The 23,920-nt window shown below is 44.5% G+C and overlaps 1 protein-coding gene across 6 annotated transcripts in view; it reads left to right on the top strand.

Moving 5' to 3' along the window:
* The window catches only part of ADORA3 (adenosine A3 receptor), a 71,354-nt gene that overhangs the window by 16,619 nt on the left and 30,815 nt on the right, over positions 1 to 23,920 (top strand). Inside the window, exons 1-2 of one of the 6 annotated variants that reach the window (XR_013486875.1) lie at positions 7,874 to 8,237; positions 8,920 to 9,098. The exons of 4 other annotated variants lie outside the window; for them this stretch is intronic. The gene's annotated coding sequence lies outside the window, so the exon portion shown is untranslated. Of the gene's footprint in view, positions 1 to 7,873; positions 8,238 to 8,919; positions 9,099 to 23,920 lie in introns of those variants that run through there. One more of the 6 variants, XR_013486874.1, reaches the window with a different exon arrangement.

Raw genomic sequence — 23,920 nt, forward strand, 5'->3', positions numbered from 1 at the left:
TTTGATAAGCCCTAATTTTAAAAAATATTTTATTTTTCCCTGATTATATATGTTAAAAAAAAAACCCCACCTCTTCTGGGAGGTTGATACTTGAAACGTTAAGACCTGATGTTGTTTGCAGTGCTGCCAAAAAAGCATTTTATATTTCACCTTTGCTCTGAACTATCTCCCTCAAAGTCTGTGTCTTCTGGCTAGCCGATGCCAGGGCTTGGAGTTCCTCAGGCCGGTTTTCCTTTTCTTCAAGAGCTACTAGGGACTCCTTTCAAAGTACAACCAGCACTTTGGGTAAATCCCACCAGGATGTCTGAACCTTTGTAACTCATAAGGTTGCTTCCAAGACTGGACACATGTATCGCAGGATTGCTGTTCTATCACCAATATCCAGGAAAAGAAATGCGAAATGGAAAATGAAGCTGGAGGAGGGAGCAAGCACATATAAAGCATCTATGTGCCAGGCACGGGGCTAAGAGTTTTACAGATATTACCTCGTTTGATCCTCGGAACATTCTTGAGAGACAGGTGCTATTATTATCCCTATTTTACATTTGAAGAAACGGGCAGACTGCAGTGAAGTCGCTTGCCCAGACTCACCTAGCTAATAAGCGTTTGAGGCAGAACTTGAATTCAGGTGTTCCTGACTCAAGACCCAGTGCTCTATCCACTTTTGCTGTCTCAAAGCCTATCTCAGCTTTCTTAGCCAAATGCCCCCTCCAGTTAGCTGCCAAGTGACAACAGTCACCTTTTCTGTGGGGTGGGAGAAGGAAAGCCATCCTCTCCCCGACCCCCTCCAGGAATAGACTCAAATAGATGTGACGTGATCTACAGCTGGGAAGAGAAAGAGACCAAGGGAGGATCGCTCTCTTTTAAAGGCTCACTGAGTCAAGGCTCTTCCAGCTCAGTGGCAGATGAAGATCTCCTTCAAGGATGAGTCACACTTGCCTGGCTGGAAGCTTCATCATCCCTAAGGTGCCAAGCCTTTTGATACATATGTAGAGTGCTTTAGGGTTATAGAGTGCATTTAAAACTTTTTCTCATTTATTCCTCACAATGACTACAAAGAATCCCTATTTTATTGGTAAAGGTAAGTGACTTGCCTAAGGTCATACAACTCACGGCAGAAAAGACAAGCCTTAAACAAAAGCCTTCCAAATCAAAGGCCAGGATGCTTTTAACTGCGCTGAATCAAGTGACTGTTGCAGCACGGAGAGAAACTTATGTTCTAGACTGAAAGGCTGTGCTTCTGTACTATGTGAGCTTGGTAGGAGAGATGCACTAGGCTTGTGTGTGAGCCCTGTCTCTGATATTTACTAACTGTGAAAAGAGGGGCCAATAACTTAACCTCTGAGTCTCAGCTAAGCTGTAGATAATGCTTAAATTTCCCATTTCCCAGGCTGGTTGTGAGGATCAAATCATGGAATCTACTTGATTCTGGAAACTTTTGATACCCCAGGCATAGCAGAGAGGCAGTTGGGGGTAATCATAATTATCTGAATATGGCTTAAGCCCCATCCAGTGCATTCTGAATCAATAGACTAGGCAAGAATTGTAAATCAAATAACAAATCACCTAATTAGGACACAACAGCAAAGTGAATGATAAGGGAAAATCAAGCAGCTGAATCATTCTTGGCATCATTTCCTCCCATAAACAAGTGGGCTCCCGCACTGGTTTCAAACTCGAATAGGAACTGATCCTTATAGGAGGCATGCTTGACTTAGAAAACCACAAATTAACATTATCTATATTGTATTTTTATTTCATTAAACATCTCTCAATTCTGTCTTCATCTGACTTGGGCCACGCTGGGGAGTTTTGTGGGCTGCTTGAGAATACCTCTGGGTTGTATTATCCCATTAGCTCCCACACCTAAGAGAAAGAGAATGCAAACTGGAAAACTAGGTGAGGAAGGGGTGCATCTCGGCTGGGACATGTGGGATCAGAGGATAATAGATTTAGAAAAGGAGGAGACCATCAAGGCCATCTAGTCCAATCCCTTTGTTTACAGATGGAGAAACTGAGGCCTGGAGAGGGTCAGGGACTTGACCAACATCACACAAGAGCTGGGATGTATGCCCACCGAAGTCTGACTCCAAATCTAACCTACCTTTCACTGAACCCATCTTTCAGCAACCAGCTATGCCTCAGGTTTCTGAGCTTTGTTTCAGTTCCAGAATCAATCAGTTGAAAAGAACTGGTTGAGCACGTGCCCTGTATGTTGTGCCTAGGGGTAGGCACCAGGAACATTAAATGCAACAGATACGAGGAGCCCTAGTCTCAAGGAACTTACATTCCAAGGATTCCCCTGGCATGTGCAGGTGCCACTCTTTCTTGTCTCCAAAGCTACCTTTTCCTGCTTTGATTGTCCCTTCTGGAGCTGTCGTCTATGGTGACTTCTCCTTCAAAGGGAATGTTACTGCCCTTTTGTGAGACTGCCCCAGGCTGACATGTCTCTGAGGCTAATGTATTCGGTTTCTCTTTCTTTTTAATTATATTTTTATTTATTTCACTAAATACTTCCTAGTTATACTAAAAACATTTTAACATTAATTTTTTAAAATGTTAAGTTCCAAATTTCTCTCTCCCACTTTTCCCTCCTTGAGAAAAAAAGCAATATGAAATCGATTATGCATGTGAAGTCATGCAAAACACATTTCCGTATTAGCCACGTTGCAAAAGAAAACACACAAAAGCAAGAAAAAAATGTGAAAAAAGTCTGTTTCAATCTGCACTCAGAATCCATCAATTCTCCCTCTGGAGATGGATAGCATTTTTCATCATGGGCCCTTTGGAATTGTCTCAGATCATTGTGTTGAACAGAGTAGCTAAGTAATGAATGCCTTTTCAAAAAAATGTTAAGACCTATAGCAAATCTGGATGACATACTATGAGGTCACTCTGGCAGCTATTAAAATGTTCCACATTCTACCCTCCTCCCCACTCACAGAAAGGCCCCCCTAGTCCTGACTCTCGACTAGGTCAAGCAGACTCAGCTCTTTCCTCTTTCACCTCTTCCCTGTCTCAGAGGCCAGGCTGTGTGCACGGTCCTGCTACGTGATCCTCATTTCCTGCTGTCTTTGAGAAGTTGGCTCTGATCACTGCTTTTTGTTCTCCAGTTCAGCTCCCATCACACCTCCAACAGAGAGTGCCCAGGCCAAACAAACTGCCTTGGTGTGTGGCTAGGCTTCGAGGAGACAATTAGGGGCACCTGAGGGTGAGGGTTGGAACTGGAAACTTTTGCCCTACATTCACGGCAAAAAAAAAATGCCTGTCCTCTTTACAAATGTTTAGCAAACTTTAATATACTCTATAAATTTCAGCTTATTGTTGTTGTTTGTAAAATACTTTGACTTGGGGGTTTGTTCAATAACAGACTGCAGGGTCAGTTAAAGCATGTTGGGGGTGGGGAGGCAGAAGTTCACTACGATTTTTTTGGTCCTTTGATGCCTTCCAGGTAACTTCCCCTGGATCTTTACATTCTGATCAGGGACCACTTCACTAATTCAGTCCTCTTTAAGAAAAGTGGGATGAAACTAGATGACTTCTGAGATCCCTTCCACTTGTAAAGTTCTGAGTTTTAATGATTAGCTGATGATTTTAGTACTCTTTTCCTTACAGAGCCACTCAGGAAGCAACCCAAAATGTCTTGATTAGAGATCAGCTCTCTAAGACATAGGAACCTAAATGTCTTGCTTAGAGATCACTTCTCCTCTAAGACATAGGAACCCAGGCAAAACAGGAGAAAGGCCCAGAGAGGAGCTGAATAGCTGGTGATCTGAAGGTTAATTCCTCACTGGTTTGGAAGATACCATCCCCATAAATGGAAGCGCTGGTGCTAGTGTTATTTTTGCCAGGGCTCCAGGACTTAAATGGAATTAAGTTCTCTTGGGGAGATGGAGAAGGGAGGAGAAGGAGGGGCCCTGGGCTCTGACTTGGCAGTGTGTGTACTAGAGGTCCAAGTTCAGATTTGCTTGCAGTCAAATCTGCAGTTCACTTCAATCTTTTCTCTCCACACAATGAGGCTGTTGTGCATCCAGAGCCTGGGAGAACACAACTGCATTTCTGCAGTGTTGATGGGCAGTGTCCTCTTGAACTTATGAGGTCGTACTCTTGGAGACATCCAGAGGGGTGCAAAGGCTTCACCTGCAGATCTTTAAGGTGAACATTTTCTAGAGAGCCGAGTGTTAGTGATCCTTAGAACTACCCACCCATCAATTCCCCTGACTCAATGGAAAAATTCTTGATGGGAACAACCTGATTGGACAAGTGTCTTAGCTAGTATTTCTTACCTCTATTCTCTTCACACACACACACACACACACACACACACACACACACACACACACACACTTATGTACATATATGTGCATATAAATAAATCATTTTAATTATGGTTAAGTTTTTTAGCTCTTGCACTAGTTTTCCAATACCTTATCTCCGTGTAGAAGAGACCCTGGGTTCTCAAAGGTCATTGCCAGTGGACTGAAATTGTGGTAGAGCTACCAAACTGGAAAGGCTTCCAATATGGGTTAGCATTGATCGCCAATCTCAAATTATTCTAGGTTTTAGTGATCTAGATGCTAATCTTAGAGGACCGTGAAACTGTTGTATATTACTCCCACCTTGCTTGCATCTTTTATTCATGTCTTTTAAAAATCTGAGTTGGTCAAGGCAGTCTCTTGAGACAGCTCTTCCTTCTCATTGGGCAGAGAAGGGAATAAGCATTTAATTAGTATCTGCTATGTGTCAGGCAGTGCTCTGTGATTTTGAAAAAAAATTGTCTTATGGGGGTATTGTATTTTTTGCCTTCTTAATGGGTGGGAATGGAGGGAGGAAAAGAATTTGGAGCTAAAAAAATGTTTTTAAGTCCTCATATGATCCTCACAGCAACCCTGTGAGGTAGGTCCTATTATTCTCCCCAATTTACAGCTGAGGGAACGGAGGCAAACAGATTAAGTGACTTGCCCAGGCTCATACAGCTAGTAACTGTCTGAGGCTAAACTTCTTGACTCCAGGCCCAGGGTTCTATCCATTGTGCCACCAGGTGCATCAATGAAATCATTTTTATGTCTTCAGAATTTTATTCTCAAAAGCTCCTTGTCACTCTTGGGTTCACATGCCTTCCCTCATTCCTGATATGAGACCTTTGGATTATAACCATCTTTTTTCTCTCCGTACTCCAAAATCTGTTCTCCCCAAATAAAATTGGCACATAAAGTATGCCCAGGTGACCTTTCCTTCTCTGGGATGAAATGGTCACTTGTCCCCAAAGTTCTTAACATTTTTACTTTGGGAGCCAGTTCTTTCTTGTTGGTTAGAATCAAGTCCAGAGGAACAGTTCTTGTTATCATTTGCTTCAGCCTTTGAAGAATGAAATTATCATTAAGGCAAATCATGAATTTCTCAGCTCTTACAGATGTCTGTTTCATTGACATTTCCCCATCCCCATAACATCCTGCCTCCTCCACGCTGGATGTGTGATCTGTTTCCCAAACTCCTCAACTAATTCCTTCTCCTGTCTAGGTGATCGGATGAAATTTGTGACTTCTGTTTCTTTAATCTACCCTTCTCTAGATAGGTTCCCTGTACTCCCCAGGTATATCTTTTCTGTGCCTTTTAAATAACATGTATCCTTCTGGACTCATCGTTCAGTTACGAATCCCATCCCGACGTCATCATGTATTTGTGAGGCATAGAAGGAGATTTTGAGAAGGTGGGGACCACGTGCTGTTCCTAGTTTAATTTCATATAGGACCACAAACTGAAATGCATCTGATTGTGAGTGCCCCTGCTGCTTATCGACTTTAATTCAATGCTTTTTGAAACTGCTCTGGCCTTATCTATCTTTGGGAAAAATTTCTAGAGGAGAGTTGAAAACTCAGCTTGGCCTCTGTATGAATAATGTTTTGTGTTTATTTCTAGGACAGCCTGGGTCCTGGGGAAGTTTTATGAAAAGAAACCGCCCATGGGGCATAAGTCATTTAGTGGTGGGTGAATACAGTGGCCATGTCTCTGAATCTCCTGTCTGGGGGAAACTCTTATTGCTTTCTTGTTCTAGCTGCTGAAAATTTTCTTTTTCCAGGAACTATCTGTTAGCTTCCTGTTACGGTTGCCAGCTACCCAACAGGTGACTGTGAAAGAACGGGAATGTTCCCACAAGCCGCCTGTGTGCCTCTCCCTCATTAGGTTAGAGTTTCATCAAGTGTATTTTCCCCAAGGCTTACTCCACAGCTCTATTCCCGTGACAGGTTCTACACTGCTTTCCCCTGTGGACCTCATCCTTTCCACCTGGGTCATTATTCAAGTCAGGAAAGAGTTGGCTTCTTCTTTGAAGGCCTTCAGAGAACAAATGATTGGGGAGGAGGAATATAGCAGGAACTGATCAATTATAATAACCAGATACTGAGCACAGGACAATGAGCACCTTTAAACCAAAGAAGGAAATCGGTGCTGCCTCTGGGAGTTTATAATGAAAGAATATAAACACATAAAAACACTGACACGTCTATGCAACCCCCACCCCTCCTTAATGCAAATATAAGCCCAATGCTGAGACCTGGGTTGGGTTGAGTGGAAAGAATAATTTGTGCTGTGATTTAATCAGTATGGGGAGCAGAGGACTGAGGACTCAGTCGAGACAACAATAAAAAGTGGACAGGAGCCTCTGAAGTCAGTTCAAATCTGACCTTTGACATTTACTAGCTGTGTGACCCTGGGCAAGTCACTTAACCTCTGTCTGCCTCAGTTTCCTCAACTGTAAAAATGAAGATAATAATAGCAAATACTTTCCAGGGTTGTTGTGAGGATCAAATGAGATAATATTCGTAAATCACTTAGTACATTGCCTGGTACGTATTAGGTGCTTAATAAATAAATGCAAATAAATAACAGGGCAGACAACATGTAAATATGTAAGTACGTATGAGAACATACAGAGTTAGAGGGCAGGTCACTTTAAAGGAGAATAGGAGGACTTTCTATTTGATCCTGTAGGTAATAGGGAGCCATTGCAGTTTGTTGAAAAGTGGGGTGATGTGGTCATACCTATGCTTTAGGCAAATTGGAAAGAAAAAAGAAAATTTGTGCACCGCGTATGCATAGAAACTCGGTGTTCTGCATGATTTGTGTGCTTTTATTCAGGTAGTAACGACTTCTTGACCACAAATCCTCTTTCTACCCTGAGATCAGCCACGCTGGGACGGAGGGAGGGTGTTTGTTTTTCATAGCGAGAGTGGGCTCCCCGTCCCTGAGCAAGGACAGATTCCTATTGATTCTCGCTCTGCCGCACAGGTACTGTGAGCAAATAGGGCCACCCACAACCACACGGGGAGGTTGGGTTTCAGCCGCCACTGCACCTTGCTGGCGATGTCCGCCTTTTGCAGCCTCGCTGCGATGTGGGCATTGCAGGAGCTCCCTTCGCAGACCTGCTGCTTTCAGATCAGCTCTCTCTGTCCTTCTCAGAGAAAGCAGAGGTCACGGCAGCAAGCAGGCTGGCGTCGAATTTCATAGGAAGGTCTTTTGAGTCCGTTTAGTTTTGTGCCATGATGCCGCGGGCGGACTGGCATCTCGTAGAGTGACTTGCATGAGTAACCTTTCCCCTTTCCCAGGGCCTAGTGTGGGTCACAGTTTAAGAAGCAAAGGGATTCGGCTCGTACCACAAGAGCAGCATTTAGAGAACAGCGCAGACTTGGAAGGAGGATTGGCTAGAGCAAGAACAGTATCTTTCCCTTGAAGTATTGTTATCGTCATTTATTTGGGGGGGGGGATAGATTACAAATGAGATTTTCTTAGATTTTTGTAGTGCACACTGTGTCCTTAACGATCAGGTACATGAATTGATTTTGTTTGTACTTCTTTTTTCAACCTCCATAGAAAAATGGGAAGGCCCAAAAAAGAAAGGAAAGAAAGAAAGAAAGAAAGAAAGAAAGAAAGAAAGAAAGAAAGAAAGAAAGAAAGAAAGAAAGAAAGAAAGAAGAGAGAGAGAGAGAGAGAGAGAAAGAGAGAAAGAGAGAAAGAGAGAAAGAAAGAAAGAAAGAAAGAAAGAAGAAAGAAAGAAAGAAAGAAGAAAGAAAGAGAGAAAGAAAGAAAGAGAAAAATGGGAAGGGTGTTACTAGTCAGGTAGCACTTTAGCCAGTTGGTTTCTGCTAATAAACAGCAACCATGGGCACAAATTCGAGACCACCTGATCAGAGACAATGAACCAGAGTTCCCCTGTGTTGAAGATCTTCTCTGACTGGCTGGTTGGTATCTTAGGAAGCCACATTAAGGCAGGGCACAGCCGGGATAATAAATAGAACTGATAATAAAAATAGCTGACATTTATATTGTGCCTTAAGGGTCAGGGAATGCTTAATTTGGTAAGCTTATAGCATCATAGATTTAGGGCTAAAAAAGAACCCCAGAGGTCATCTGGCACAGGATCAACCCAGATTGTAAATGCTACCTAACTGTAGAGGGCTGGGGCTTCCATGCATTGTAGCCACAGCTTTACGTGGGTACTGAGAAGGCCAAAGCAGGAAAATCAGCACTGGGTGGGCAGGGGCTGGGAAAGGGGGAGGGCTCACTGTCTGAGCCCCGAGTTGGTTCTACTTCACCCTGTTCCAAGTCCCTTCCTCTGCACAGGTGTGAGACGGACCTCCTGGGTCTAGGGCCCACGTTCCTTTCAGTCTCTCTGTATACTCGTGGATGAGATCTGCCTTTTGCCTCTCACTGTCTCAGCTGGGTTCATTCTGGTCCAGTCAAAAGGGATAATTTGTTTGACTCATGTCACTCAGGCAGTCAATGAGCATTTATCGAGCGCCTGCTATGTCCCCGGCACTGTGCTAAGCACAGGGGCTACAAAGAAAGGCAAAAGAAAAGAAGTCTTCTTTTGCTGTCAAGGAGCTAATGTTTGTGCTCATCCCAGGTGTTGTATATTTCCAGGTTCACACCCGACTCACTACTGCAACCTGAGACTGAGAGCAACCCTTGGTTCTGTTTGTCCTTCCATGTAAAGACCTCTGCAAATTCCTTGCCTCCTACAGTCAGCCGACTAGCTTTGGGGGAAGACCTCTGATGACAGGGGATTCTCAGAAGTGGTGACCCATTCCATTTTTGGACAGGTGTGTAAGGAAGCATTTCCTTGTGCCGAGCCAAAAACTCTCCTCTTATCACTTCCACCCTTTATCCTAATTCTTCCCCATAGTGGTCAACAATTAATTTAATCCTTCTTCCCAGGGATGTCCTTTCAGACATTTAAACATTGCTGGCGTGTGTGCCTTTACTAAATCTTTTCTTCTCCCAGCTAAAACACCCCCCCAGTTCTTTGAACTGATTCTCCTGAGTCATGATCTTGAGATGTGTCACTATCTTCATTGTCCTCATCTACATACATGTCCTTCCAAAGATGGGATGGTCAGAACTGGCTGTGTCACTGAGGTACTGGCAGTATTGTAGATGTGGTCTGACCAGGGCAGACTCCTCCGGAGCCATCCCCTCCCTCAGGCTGGGCATTCTACCAGCCCTTCTGTGAATGAAGCCTGAGGTCACCCTGAATCTTTTGGCTGCCATATCCCACAGGGCTCGGAAAAGTAGCAAAGTCAGTTTCTAAAAGTGTCTCATTTATAGCTTAGGGAACAGGTGAGTGACAAGATCCTCTCTAATGTTCTTCGTGATATGTAAGCCAAGAGATCCATTTCTTCTCCTCTCCTTTCCTCTCAGAGCTTTCTATTCTAAGACCCAGTGAATGAGAAGTGAGTCAGATATTTACCAATTGCCCACCAATTGGGCAACAGGATGGCTATCACTTGCCTTAGTGGTGTCCCTGAGCTCACTGCTGATAACTGTGGAAACCACTCACTGAGGAGGAGACGATAGCCTCGATGATCTTTGCTCAGGACCTTGTAGCCAACACTTCTCCTCCTACTGCCTGGAGAAAGCCGATGAGGGGGTAGAATGCTCAGGCCTGGGGAAAGGATGAGCTGATTGGCCTCTGAGGAGTACTCTTCAGTCTGACAGTGTCTTTCCATATTGTGTGGCTAGTTAACATGAGTGTGGTTTCTCACTGGCTGTTAAACAGTGCTTTAAGGATTGTTTGTAATAATAGCTAACATTTATATAGCATATATATAGCTATGTGTCTGTTGCTTTACAAACATTAGCTTATTTTATCCTCATAACAACCCTCAGAGGTAGGTGCTGATATTCTCCCCATTTTACAGTTGAGGAAACTGAGGCAGACAGAGGTTAAGTGACTTGCCCAGGGTCATACAGAGCTAGTAAGTGTCTGAGGCTGTATTTGAACTCAGATATTCCTGACTCCTGGGCAGCTGGGTAACACAATGGATACAGTGCCTTGCCTGGAGTCAGGAAGACTCATCTTCCTGAGCTCAACTCCAGCCTCTGACACTTACCAGCCCTGTGACCCTGGGCAAGTCACTTAACCCAGTTTGCCTCAGTTTCCTCATCTGTCCAATGAGCTGGAGGAGGAAATGACTAACCACTCCAGTATTTTTGCCAAGAAAACCTCATATGCGGTCACTGAAATGACTGAACAATGACAATGCAAGGCCCGGTGCTTTATCCATTGTGCCACCTTCTTTCTTGGTCCTTGAGTTACCACCTTGGGCACCACCCTGTCCCTCCATGAGAGTCTCTAAGAGGAGATCTTCAGCAGGTGGTTCGCACTGTGTCCATTGGAAGTCTTGCCCCTGACAGAATGAACAGATGAACCAGACACAGCCCCTTGGGAGCTCTGAGCAGACCTTGAGGGTGGCAGTGACTGTGTGACAGAGCAACCTAGCTCATCTCCTTTCAGTGAGGTTTGGATGGCCAGGATGGAAGACTCTAGTTGGCCTCAGAAATTCTTGTCTGTGGAGTTTTGGTGCTGGACAGGCAGCATGATGTAGTAGCAACCTTTAAAGCCATAGAGTCTGAAGGCAGGAAGCCCTGGCTTCAGATCATGGTTCTGATACCTCTGAGCTGTGTGACCATGGGTGAGTTTCTTAACCTCTCTGAGCCTTGGTCTTCTCATCTGTAAAATGAGGGGATTCAGTCAGGTGGCCGAAAAGCTGCCTTCCAGCTCTAAATTCTGATGATCCTGAGACTGAGAGAAACAATTTTAAACATTTCCCAGAGTATCTCGTTACCTGGCTGCGTTAGGAGCCTGTTGATTTCCTTAATCTCTGGCTGGAAAGAATGTATGAGTGACATCAATACAGTCACTTAATGTGAGCTTTCAGAGGAGGTACAGGAATGGAGTCATTTTCCTTTGATGAAGGCCGCCCCAAGGTGCAGTTATTGGAGAGGGCAAAAGGACTCCCAAGTCCCTTCAACAACTAGAGGAGAAGCTAACACTAACAAAGTAAAAAAAAAAAATCCATATCTGCAATTTAAACCCCCTTTTTTGCATAACATTTTTTTAAGATTGTTTTTTCTCAGTATTGCCTGAGTTTATACGAAGTTCTTAGTTGATCAGATGCCAGATTTTAGGAGCAATCAATGGCAAGTTATTTAAATGCTCTGATTCTCAGTTTCCTCATCTGTGAAAAGAGAGGATTGGATTAGATGGTCTCTAAGATCCTTTCCAATTCAGTCTTTGAGCCTATGATCTTATGGTTTATGACTAAGTCTTGGAGGGGAGGTTTAGGAGTAGAACAAGAGAAGGCTACCTACAGAGAAAAAAATACAGAGATTAGAATTTGACGCAATAGGTTCTCTGTGGTTTCAGTTATAGTGGGGAGACTAGTCTGTGAGTAAGAGAGAGAAAAGGAGGTGATTGGAAAGAGTTTAGAGGTATGTTCATGTCTTGTAGAGGACTACTTAGGTGGCTAGAGGAGCTCTAGTTTGCAAGTCTAGTCTGTTTTATTTGTCCTTACATTTTATTCCTGAATTCTCAACTGTAAAGGAAGCAAAATTCACAGTCAGAAGTACAATCCAGTTGTGAATTGGACCCATGGCCCTTTCTGAACAATGACTTTCTGAAAAGTATGAGAGCTTTGTTATCTCTGGATTAGACGCAAAGTTACCACAAGAAGACAACTTTGGAGAAATCTTTGGAAACCACTGCTGTCCATTAATCATCTCACAGTCTCTGCCCAGAATCAAGTTGCCTTATTATGGCAGTCCTCCGGGATATGAGCTGTCAAGCAAACTGTAAATTCACTGGCTTGTCAGAGTGGCGTAGGACACAGAGAGCCTCATTCTAAAAGTCTAAGACCTAGAACCTGCTCAGATAAGTAGTACCTAGAGGTTGAACACTTGGATTTGGGAAGGCCTCAGTGGAGAGTTGGAGAACGTTGGTAGCTAGTAGTGAGAAGAGCTGGGCTGAGAAAATATATGATTCTGGTAGCAAGATCAGCTTCTTAATGGAGAAAGAGATCGGATATCCAAGTCAGTGGGTCTGGCTGTAGACCAGCTCCTAGAGAGCAGAAGATTATCGGAACTCTTTCCTAGATTCAGGACAAGTCCTAAACAGCAGGTATCTTCTATGAGTGGAAAGAAAAACAGTCAGTCAGACTGAGGGGAAACTGGCCTTGTCTTTATCAGCTAGTTCTGATCTTTCTCAGTCAGTGAGCAATGAGTCAAAACAGAAGTAATGAATTAAACTCAGAAATGTCAGAGCAGCTGCAAAGTTCAGGGCATGAACGGTTCAAACAGTCACCCATTTTCCACTTCCAGTAAGAAAATCCAGAATCTTGTGTTGGGTGTACCATGACTGAGGAGAGTGGGAGGTGTGTACAGATCTGGGTTCTAGTGGAGGAGGAGAGAGGTGATCCCGGGCCGTTTTTTTTTTTAAAGCATTGTTCCACTATCAGGTGCCAAAAATAAGGATGACATTTAGTCCTGTCTGGCCATATGCAACCATGTGTAAGAATGGAGTAGGACTTGGCTGCCATATTGAATTGTTGGTCTATACTGACTTTGCATTTCACTAAGCCTCCAGATTTTTTTCCACATCTCATACTTGTAAAGGCGATATTGAAAAGAAAATCAAGTCTAGGACTTTGTATTTATCCCTATTACATTTTGCCTTACTAGATTTGACTTTTTACATTCTAAGTTGTCAGTACTGTTTTTCATTTTGAGTCCATCATCCAATATGTTGGCTGTACCATTCACCTTTATTTTTTCCTGAAAATTGATGAGTGCTATCTATACTATCATCTAAGTCTTTCATAAAAATATCAAATATATCAGAATCAAGGAAAAATCCTTTCCAACTTGACATCAATCCATTAATGATCATTTATAAGGTCCAGTCATTCACCCACTTCAGAGTTCAACCTAACTGCAAGAATGATAAGCAAATGTCCCTTCTTTTATTCCAAAGGATAGTGTGACAAAGGTAGCCAAATGCTTAGTGGAAATCTAGGCAAAATATATTTAAAGCCTTCTCCTGATCCCCTAGTCTGGTAACCTTGTCACAAAAGGAAATGAGGTTAGTCTGGCATGAATTGTTTTGATGAAGTCATATTGGCCTTTTGAGCTCATCCTTCATTTCTAGGCGAATGTAATACTCCAGATGTAGGCTGACCAAGACAGAGCACATTGCAAACAAAAGCTTTCATTGTTCTGAACATTATGTTTCTATAAGTTCCTTGAGGGAAGAGGCTGCTTTTAATTTTTTATTTTTCTGTCATTAAAGCCTTGCATATTTTTGCTGTTGTTCAGTTGTGTTCCACTCTTTGTGACCCCTTTTGGACTTTTCTTGGCAAAGATGCTGGAGTGGTTTGCCATTTCTTTCTCCAGCTCATTTTACAAATGAGGAAACTGAGGCAAACAGGGTGACGTGACTTGCCCAGGGTCATACAGCTAGTAAGTGACTGAGGCCAGATTTGAACTCAGGAAGATGAGTCTTCTTCACTACTGTGCCACCTAGCTGCAGTAGATACTTAATAAATTAAGTTTGTTGAGTTGAAATAATGTGCCTCATCATATCGTTGACTCATTTGGCTTGTAGTCTACTAATATTCTTGTATCTTTAGTTACGTCTCCTCAACATGTAGAGTTGGTTTTTTTTAATTCAGATGTAAGACTTATTATTGAATCTTTTTAAATTTCATTTGATTTGATTTAGTCCGAAATTCTATCTTGTTGAAATTCTGTTGGATACTGATTTGGTCTTTCAGCAGAGATGTCAGACTTCAGACCCAGAGATGCTTGCTTTCCAGCAAAATTCTTGAGTGTGGCCTGAACCAGCAGACAATGTAATTGGGAAATATTTAACAGAATGAACTGAAGCATAATACAAATGATGTGAGTTTGTGGTTTTCTAAGTCATTATGGGGCCAGCAGGGATCCCTTTCTGTGTGAATTTGCCATGGCAGTAGCTGTAGCTGTTCCTCTCAGCTTTTTCTCACCCAGAGCTCGGTGCTCATGCTCTCTCTGCCTTTACCAGGATAGCTATGTGGAGTCACAGAATGGGCACTGTGCCTCTGGAGTCATAGGAGGAGGGTTCAAATCCAACTTCTGGCACTTATTACTTGTATGACCTTGGAGAAGCAATGGAACCTCCCAGGGCATTAGTTACTTCACCCATAAAATGAAGAAGCTTGTATTAGACTGTGAGCTGCTTGGGGACAGGGGCCATCTTTTGCCTAGCTTTGCATCTCCAACATTTAGCATGCTACCTGGCACATAGTGGGCACTTCATAAATGGTTATTGACTGACTGGCAGGCTAAAGGCCTGGATGACCTCTGAGGTCACTTCAAGCTCTGACTCTGTGCTCTATGCCATTGATAAAAATGCTGAACTAGTAGTTTCTTGATGTCTCCAGAGGCCCTCTGGGCCCTTCTTCCAACTTGCCTGAGTCTCATTGTTATCACAGTTCCTAGAGGAGTAATAATACTAAGTATAATAAGTAACATTTTATATAGCACTTCCTCTGTGCCAGATGTTATGCAAAGCATTTTATGATTGTTTCTCATTTGGTCCTCCCAACAATCCCAGGAGATAAATACTATTGTTACCCCTCCTTCTACAGATGAGGTAACTGAGGCAAGCAGAGGTTAAGTGACTTGGCCAGGGCTACCCAGCTAAGAAGTATTGGAGGTCTGAATTTGAACTCAGGTCTTCCAGACTCTCAGGGCCTAGTGCTCTATTCATTGCAATACCTTGCTCCCCCTTTAGGGATAGGAATGAGATCTCTAAGGTTTACATGAGGCTTAGTACATGCCTAGAACACAAGACCAGAGAGCCAGGAGGACCAAGGAAAGGTTCTTTGGCTTTTTCTGATTCAAATGGTTGTCTCATCTTGAAAGATGTTCTGTTTCTCTAAGCTGATCTGTGAGAATTCTCCTCAATTATATTGTTTCTAAATCTATCCAGGAAGTCTCTGCATGTGCCTGGAGTTGCATCCTTATGTCAGTAGGCCAGGTATGAAGAGGATGGTTTCATTGGTCTCTGAGAAACTGGCATTGTTTGAGGCAGAAAGTGGGTCTGTGGCCCACCTCCTCTTCCCCAAAGGCAGCATGACCTTCTAGTTTCAGCTCTGTTCTTCTGGGATTTAATTACTTCATAATATGCAAAAGCTCAACCTGTCGATTTTCTCAACCCCAGAGAGGAGAGAAGAGAGCCCTGGCCCCTCTTAGCGGAAGCTGTTGAAGAGAAAGAACATCTGGGTCCTAGGGCTTCAGCCTCAGTGCTGCTGCATGGGTTTCCCCAGACCGAAGGCAAGGCCACCACAACCTCCTTCTTTGGGAAGGTCTTGTCCCTTCAGTGACTGAAATACTCTTCCAAGTTCACTAACCTGATTGTTTAAATTTAGAACAGGAAACAGATGCTAGACCAGTACGGAAGCTTCTGCAGAGAAGACAGGGATTTTGAAGACAGCTTTGCCAAAGCTGATAAGCAGGGGCTGAGCAGCTTCTTTTGGCCTTTTCTGACTTGCTCTGGAGCTAGCCCTCCCTGGGCGGCCTGAGCTTGGCTCTTTCTGAGCTTCCACCTTATGACTGATGGGGAAGGATAATGTTTAAGTTAAGCCTTTTGGTGGCATATATTTTCCTCACCTTCTTAACTCTCAAACACTCTGAGACCACCTTTCTTCTTGGGCTAACTTTCTCATATAAGAACAAATGAATGAATAAAAAAAAGCGTTTATTGAGCATTACTATGTGATAAATAAGCACTGGGAATACAAATATTAAAGCATTCTAATATAGGAAAGAGAACCACACACATAGGGTTGTGATGGCCAGAGAGAGGCATTTTGGTCCAGGGAGTTATAGGAATGGCAAGAAGGGCTGTAGGGGAGTAGATCGATACAGCCTTCTCAGGAGCACAGGCAGAGTTGATTTGTTCATGGCTTAAGAATCGGAGGGGTTGCTGGTGGTAAGCGGAGCTCGCAAACAAAGCTGTTCGTTGTTGTTGTTGTTTTTTGGTGAGGCAATTGGGGTTAAGTGACTTGCCTAGGGTCACATAGCTCCTGTCAAGTATCTGAAGCCAAATTTGAATTCAGGTCTTCCTGACTCCAGGGCCCGCTCTATTGTTGAGATGATAGGCATGTAGTAGGAAGGGAATGAAGCACAGCTAGGGCCTGCCTGCTTGGGCCAGGTGAGGCAGTCATTAAGCAGAATACGGAGAAATTTCCAAAGACAAAAAATTTAAAATCCTGTAAGATGTGGTCTCAGAGGTACACAAACAAAGCTTTTGTTGAGATGTCCCAGGCGTAGGTGATCAGAGAACACTGGCTGGGCAGTTTGAGCATGGGACAACCCAAAGGCTGAAGAATCACACCACGGTACAGGGAACAGATAGAAGAGTTGGAGCCAAGGCAACCTGGCTTCAGACCCTCCCTCCCATGTTTGCTAGCTGGGCAAGCCATTTAACTTTTCTGAGCCTCAGTTTCCTCATCTACAAAAATGAAGGGGCTGGTGTCTTCCAGCTCTACATTAAGATCCTATGTGTGGGGCCATGGCGGGATGGTGCTGGCCAAGTTGAAGGCACTTGATGCTCCAGCCCAGACCTATTCTAATTCTATGAGTTTGTTTTGGCTGGAGACACTACTTTCAACTGTGTCATTTTCTGAGAGGAAGGGGTCGCCTGACTGACCGTCTATACAACTGTAGCAAACAGAGACTACAAGTACATAGCACTATCTGGTGGTGACCTCCTGACCAAAGGAATCATTTGGGCCTGCCAAGATTTGACTTTTGGCATGCTCTCATTCTGAGCAAGATGGGAGGGTATGGGCTAGATTACAGCACACCTAGTTGGATCAGAAATGGTTGAATGACTGGCCTTCGAGAATAGTTATCAGTTGGCTGATTTTAACTCGGCATTTTGTTAATGGGTGTGACCTGCCAACATCACTGTCTCTTGTGATGGCCCCAGAAGGGGACCATAATTCTATTCTCCGTCCTAAGACAAACCAGATGCTGTTTGGCCTGGCTCCCTCTCCTTCTTAATCACCGCAACCAACCAGCTGTAGCCAAATCACAGGCTATAGGGGAACGCCCCATGTCATGAATCATGGGAAGGCTGGTCTCTTTCAGAAAGTCCAGGAAGAGCATGGCCTGGCTTTGCGTGCATCCCAGCATCCTTAGATTGTGTGCAAGAATGAATCATGTCTCACTGTCTCCTCCTCCTGTGTCATTTTTGAGATAGAGGGTGATGAAATGTTGACACTGTGGCTTCTGTGGGGGGATGTGGATGTTTCCTGCTTCATCAAAGAATGAGAATGCCTTAGGGAGACTGTGCTATGGGAAGGTCCCATCCAAAGTCAACCTCAGCGGCTTTCATTTCTCCAGAAGCCCAGCAGGAGTACCCCAACTCCAACTGTAGAGCTGAACAACTCAACTCCAATTTTTACAAAGCTCCTATCCCCACCGCACTGGCACCCACCAGCATGAAGGACATATCCTCTTGGAAGTATGATTCCTCAGAACCTGTGGGAAGAAATCTGGCTTTGGGAGCCAACCTCAAAATGGGGTGTGGGGTGCTCAGATCCTGGCAGGAAAAAATGCACACTTTATCCATCTTATCATTCTCCCATCAGATTACTGGCTCATAAGATGTAGCTATATAGGTCTTCGCATGTGATTTCCTCATCAGATCAGTGTTTTCTGTGCTTAGAAGGCCTTCCTTCCTCCACTCTTCTCCCTCTTGCAATCCTATGCAAGCTTGAAAGTCTGGCTGAAATGGGCTAGCTGAAACACCCCTTCTACCGTGAAGACTCCCCTAATTCTACCACCCCTAAGCAATGACTTTACTGGAATCTGGAGATCTCACCCAGCATCTTGCTCACCCCTCTCTATATGCTCATCAAGCAGTATGGCTATCCTCTTGCCTCTCTAGTCTGCACGGCACCATCTCTCCTGATAATCTCAGCACCTCCCATGGGTCCAGTGATCATTTCTAGGCAGAGTAAGCCTCCCAAATCTACACGTGCGGCCCAATCTCGTGCCGTCATCATCAACTGCCTGGTAGATATCCTGCAGGACTTCCATCTCAACATGTCCAAAACAGAACCTATCTTCTCTCATTCCTTAACCTGCCTTTCAGACAAAATTCCCTATTTCTGTGGAGGGCACCCCAATCCTAGTCACCAAGGTTCACAACCTTGGAGTCATCCTAGACTTTTTCCTTTTTCATGCCCTCTCCAACCAGTCAGTTACCAAGTCTTACCGAATTGACCTTATATCATATCTTGCATTTATTCCCTCCCCACTATTCATGTGGCCACATCCAAGGTTAGGCCCCCATGATCTCTTACCTGGACTATTGCAATCATCTACTGGTTAGTCCCCCAAGGGTCCTTCCCTGGTCCTCCACAGCTGTTAACACTTTCCCCTCTAAGCTTGCCTTCTATGTACTGTATTTACATACACACACACACACAGAGTATTGTCTTCCCCATTAGACTATAAGCTCATGGGGCCAGGAGCTGGTTTTGTTCTCTCTTTGAATCTCTAGCATTTAGCAGAGTGCCTGGCACATAGTGCTTAAGAAAGATGCCTGTTGGGGCAGCTAGGTGGCGCACTGGATAGAACACTGGCTCTGAAGTAAGAAGGACCTGAGTTCAAATCCAGCCTCAGACCAAACACTTTACACTAGCTGTGTGACCCTGGGCAAGTCACTTAACCCCAATTGCCTAAAAAATGAAAATAAAATTAAAAAAAATAAGGAAAGATACCTGTTGATTGATTGAATGATAAAGTACAGACTCAAGACCTTCCACCCATCCTGGTTGTCTCTACATTATAGCCGAAAGGGCCAACTTACTACTCCTAGAACTTGACGTTTCATCTTTCACCTTCATGCCTTTGTGCAGACTCAACTTTGATGTCTGGAAGGTTGGCTCCCTCCTCACCTTTGTCTCCTGAAGGCCTAACTTCCTTTTTGGCTCGGCTCAAATCACCACCTGCAGGCTTCCTAAAGGAAGCCTTTTCTGATCTCCCTAGGGGTTAGTGCCTCTTCTGTCCTTGAATTTTCTTTTATTTTCTTATCTGATTACTGGTTGTATTCCCCAGTGGAATGTCAACTCCTTTAATATATGAAGTGGTTGTGGGGGTGGGGAGGTGGGGAGGGTGTCTGTATCCTCACCAACTAGCATAATTGCGTGCAGTAGGTGCTTAATAAACATTTGCTTGATTTAATTGTGTATGTATAATAAATAATAAGTTCTATGAGGGCTGAGATAATACCTTATCTAATCTTTCTGTCTTCCTAGGGTTAGAAAAGCACTTGATACGTAATAGGTAATTAACAAATATTTATGGGATGAGTGATCAGTCCATAAGACCCATATGGTGGCTGCTGAGTCCCAGCAGATCCTTTGTAGTTATGGTCAGAATCCAAGACCAGGTCTTAGGAAATGCACCTGTTCTCTCTTTAGATATTATATGGACAGGAGAAAAGCTAGTCCTGGGGATGCCATTCAGTTGAAAATAGAAGATTCTACCTTTTTTCTTTGGCATGACAAGGAATTAAAATGAGAAATGATCTTTAGAAAAAGAGCAGGCCTATACCACCTCCACTTAGCCCTCTGATCTAGTAAGAGTTAACACCATAATCTTGGACTGGCCACAACAGAAGGAAGGAGGAAGGCAAGATGGCAGCCGATCACTGACATAAAGTGAGGGAAGGGGGCTTATACCGCTACATAGGTCCCAGAAGATTCCTCTTGGGTCCATCTTCCCTATACTCTTTCTGGCTCTGCAGAAGTTTCACCCTTTGTCCTCCTCATTAGGAGCTCTGAGCCCTTCTTCCTCGTCCCCTTCCTCCCCACATCCCCCACCATCCACTAGGCCTCCCATGGCTCCCAGCAGATGTTTCCAGTTTGCAGATTGTCCAGAGTTCACATCGGTCATTTGTTCCACTTGCTCTGAAACAACAGGCAGCATTATTGGTAGGAAGCAGAGAGGGTGCCAACCCTGGGGACAGCAGAAAAAGCCCTAGTCACGGGCGATGGGCGGGAAGGCAGGCCAAAGAGCAGTTGTGACAGAACGTTCCGATGGCCCTGACTCACGTCACGGCCGCTGAGGCTTGAACCAGGCTCCCTTCTTGGCCTACCAGAAGATGACAAGAGATGCATCTCTTTGGGCACGGGGGCAAGATTCTTTTTGGTATGACTCGGGAGCACACAGAATATCTGACTGGGACGAGGTGGGTGGGTCACAAATCTAGATCCACGTCCTGTTTGCTTGTGACCCACTGAACTGGAACAGTCCTCTCCGTGTATTTGTTTTTCTGAAATGAGGAGAAACAGCCAGTAGTGGAATGAACCAATAGATTAATTAACAAGCATTTATTAAGCACTTCCTATGTGCCAGGCATCATCCTAGGCACTGGGGGTACTAGGTCAATGATCAAACAGTCCCTATGTTCAAGGAGATGGCTGTTCTATGGGGGTGATAATATGCGTATATATAGTGATATACAAAACATACACAAAGTAAAGATGAGATCATTTTGGGGAGGATGCTGGAGGGGTGGGGTGGGGTTCGAGGGTGGCCTTTCCATCAGGAAAGGCTTCAAATCAGAAAGTTTGGCTGAGCTTTGATGCAAAGTCAGGTTTCTGAGAGGCAGAGGCAAGGAGAAGTCTTTTCAGGCATGGGAGAAGAGATGGGAGGTGGAGTTATAATGTATGAAGAATCTCTAGAAGAATCTAGAAGAATCCATTTTGGCTGGATCCTAGGGTATATGAAGGGAAATAATGTGTATATATATCGAGGTTCAAATAAGCAGGTTGGAGCCAGGCATTTGACCCTAGAGGTAATTAATAGGGAGCCCCTGGAGTTCATTCAATAAGGAAGTGACACCATCAGACCCATGCTTTAGGAAAATCACTTTGGAAGCTGTGTGGAGGATGGACCAGAGAGGGGAGAGACTTGAGGTCAGGGAGGTCAACCAGGAAGCTATTGATTTAGTCAAGGCAAGAGGTGATGAGGACCTGAATTAGCGTGGGGACTGGGTGAGTGGAGAGAAAGGGACAGATAGGATCAAAATGGCGGAGGAAGAATTGACGAGACTTGGATTTAAGCAGGGAGGGAGAGCATGGAGTCAAGGATGAGCCTGTGGTTTCAGGGAGAAGGGCCCTTGGAGCTGAGGAAGGAGACAGCTATGCAGATTGAAGTCTGTCACGTGGCCCCCGTCCTTCAGTAACTCCGTTTCATGGCCATCCACTATGGCCCTGTCTATACCTCAGAGGTGGCTGAATCCTGGTGGTGAGATTCAGGATGCTCTGCGTGGCCCCCTAGAAGACAGTAGGAGGTGGCTGGAAGCTCAGCCTGGCTCCTTAGGTCCAAATTCTCTGTAAGATTCTTCCCTCTAGTACTCCCGCAGTATTGAAAACAAAGGGACTGTGGACAATCGGTGCCAATTACATGGAAGAGTTAACATCTGGGAGAAGAATTATGGCTCTGAATGTCCCTTTGTCCACTGCTCCCCCCCTCCTTGCCGAGGCGCCAGCAACGGGCCTCTCTGGAGCGTCCACCCAGAGGCCCCGCCTGTGTTTCCTTGGCACCATTCGCAATATTGACATGTCACTCAGAAGCAAGGGGAAGCGCACACTTCCTGCCCAGCTACAGGGCAGGGATAGGAAGAGATGACTGACTTTCAACAAAGGCCTCCAGACACTTTCATTTTCTAAAGCCAGCAGCAGGAATGGGCCCTCTCCTTTGAGAGGCTGCCCATAAACCTCGGACTTGCCCAGCATGTGGCCTCTCCAGATCTGGGGAGTGCTGCCCCTTCCAGACCCAGGAAGTCTGTGTCTCACACTTTCAAGTGGAAACTAGCTCATCTAGTCTGACAACCACCGGCACATGGGCACTCTGGTAAAAGTGGCTTTCTAAGGCAGGAGCTTCAGTGGCCTTAGCCTCGCCTCTTAGGACGAAACGCTCTTTGGACAGGCATTTACAGATCACGTATCTGCTGTGTGGAAGTCACTGTGCTGAACATGGGAAAGGTGCAAAGATGAATCACACGAATGCCGATAGCTTGATTTTCTAGAGGCAAAACTTGAAGGACTATAAAGTGCCTTCCTCCAAAGAACTCCAGGAGGTTGCTCAATCAACAAGCTTTGTCATACCCTTAACTATGTGCCAAGTTGAGCATTTGTACCTTTGTAATAACCTTTGTAATTCATGGTGTAAAAATAATACAAGAAGTAATTAAGAGAAATTTAGTTGAGGGGGAAGCAAAACCCTGCCCTACAAACCTCAAGGGGATAGATTCTTGGACACCTGGAAGCCACTGACCATTGCTGGGAGGTATGAATATCGTCCCCATTTGGCAGATGAGGAAACTGAGGCTCAGAGTGGGAGAATAACTTATCTACACAGTTGATGTCACAATCTCCACCTTTTAGAGCTTAAAAGCTAGTAGAGGAGATAAGACATATAGAAACTAACTATAATACTGCTTATAATTTAAGTGCATAGTAAAGGAGGTACCAAGGGCTTTGAGAAGTAGAAGGAAGTTGAGTTTGTCTGTTGTAATTGTGTCTGACTTTTCATGACCCCATGGTCCGTGGGGTTTTCTTGAAAAAGATACTGGAGTGGTTTGCCATTTCCTTCTCCAGGGGAGTAAGGCAAACAGAGGTTAAGTGACTTGCCCAGGGTCACACAGCTAGTAAGGGTCTGAAGCTAAATCTGAACTCAGGTCTTCCTGACTCTATCACTGAACCACCTAGCTGCCTCTAGTTTATCTAGCTGAGGGGAATCAGGAAGCACTTCATGGAGCAGGTGGCATCTGTGTTCAGAATCATAACTCACAATTTTGGTGCCCAGGGCAATGAAATCGAGTCAATTCCACAAGAAAGTATTAAGTACTTACTATATGCCAGGCATTAAGCTTAGCTGAAAATACAAATACAAGCAGAAAGATAGTTCCTGCCTTCAAGGAACTTCCATTCTAATGGTGGAAGACAACACATAAAAGTCAGCTGAAGTGGGGGGTGGGAGATGGAGAGGCAGAAACTCATGAAAGTATCCAGTCAGGTACCGCTGTGGGTACGTGGGGACACGGTAGAGAAAGTCCAGAGTGCAGCCCAGAGCTGGCTGAGTGGTCCTCCTTAAATGAAGGTTCTGAGAGGAAGGCTTCATCTCATCAGAAGGAGAGGCAGAAGACACCAAGGGTACTTCCAATGTGTGGATTCCAGGGCTGGAGGGATTCCAGGATGAAGTGGTATCAGGACCATTAGTAGAGAAAATCTGGAGTATAACTTGGTAAGGAATGAAGAGCAGCTGTAATTCATGATGTAAAAATAATACAAGAAATAATGAAGAGAAATTCAATTGAGAGGAAAGGGCTCCTTCCCACCCCACCCCCCAGTACCCACTGGGGGAGACCCTTGGACACCTAAACGCCACTGACCACAGTTGGGAAGGCTATCCACCCAGGGAAATAGGGTAGGACTGGGCCTGGGAGCCTTATCTGGGGTGGGGCTGGAGTGGGGTGGGGCAAAGGGGGAGAGGAAGGGCTTTTGGCTGCTTCCAATTTTAA

Source organism: Phascolarctos cinereus, unplaced genomic scaffold, assembly GCF_003287225.1.
Source record: "Phascolarctos cinereus isolate Bilbo 61053 unplaced genomic scaffold, phaCin_HiC Scaffold_5;HRSCAF=322, whole genome shotgun sequence".
NCBI classification, from domain to species: Eukaryota; Metazoa; Chordata; class Mammalia; order Diprotodontia; family Phascolarctidae; genus Phascolarctos; species Phascolarctos cinereus.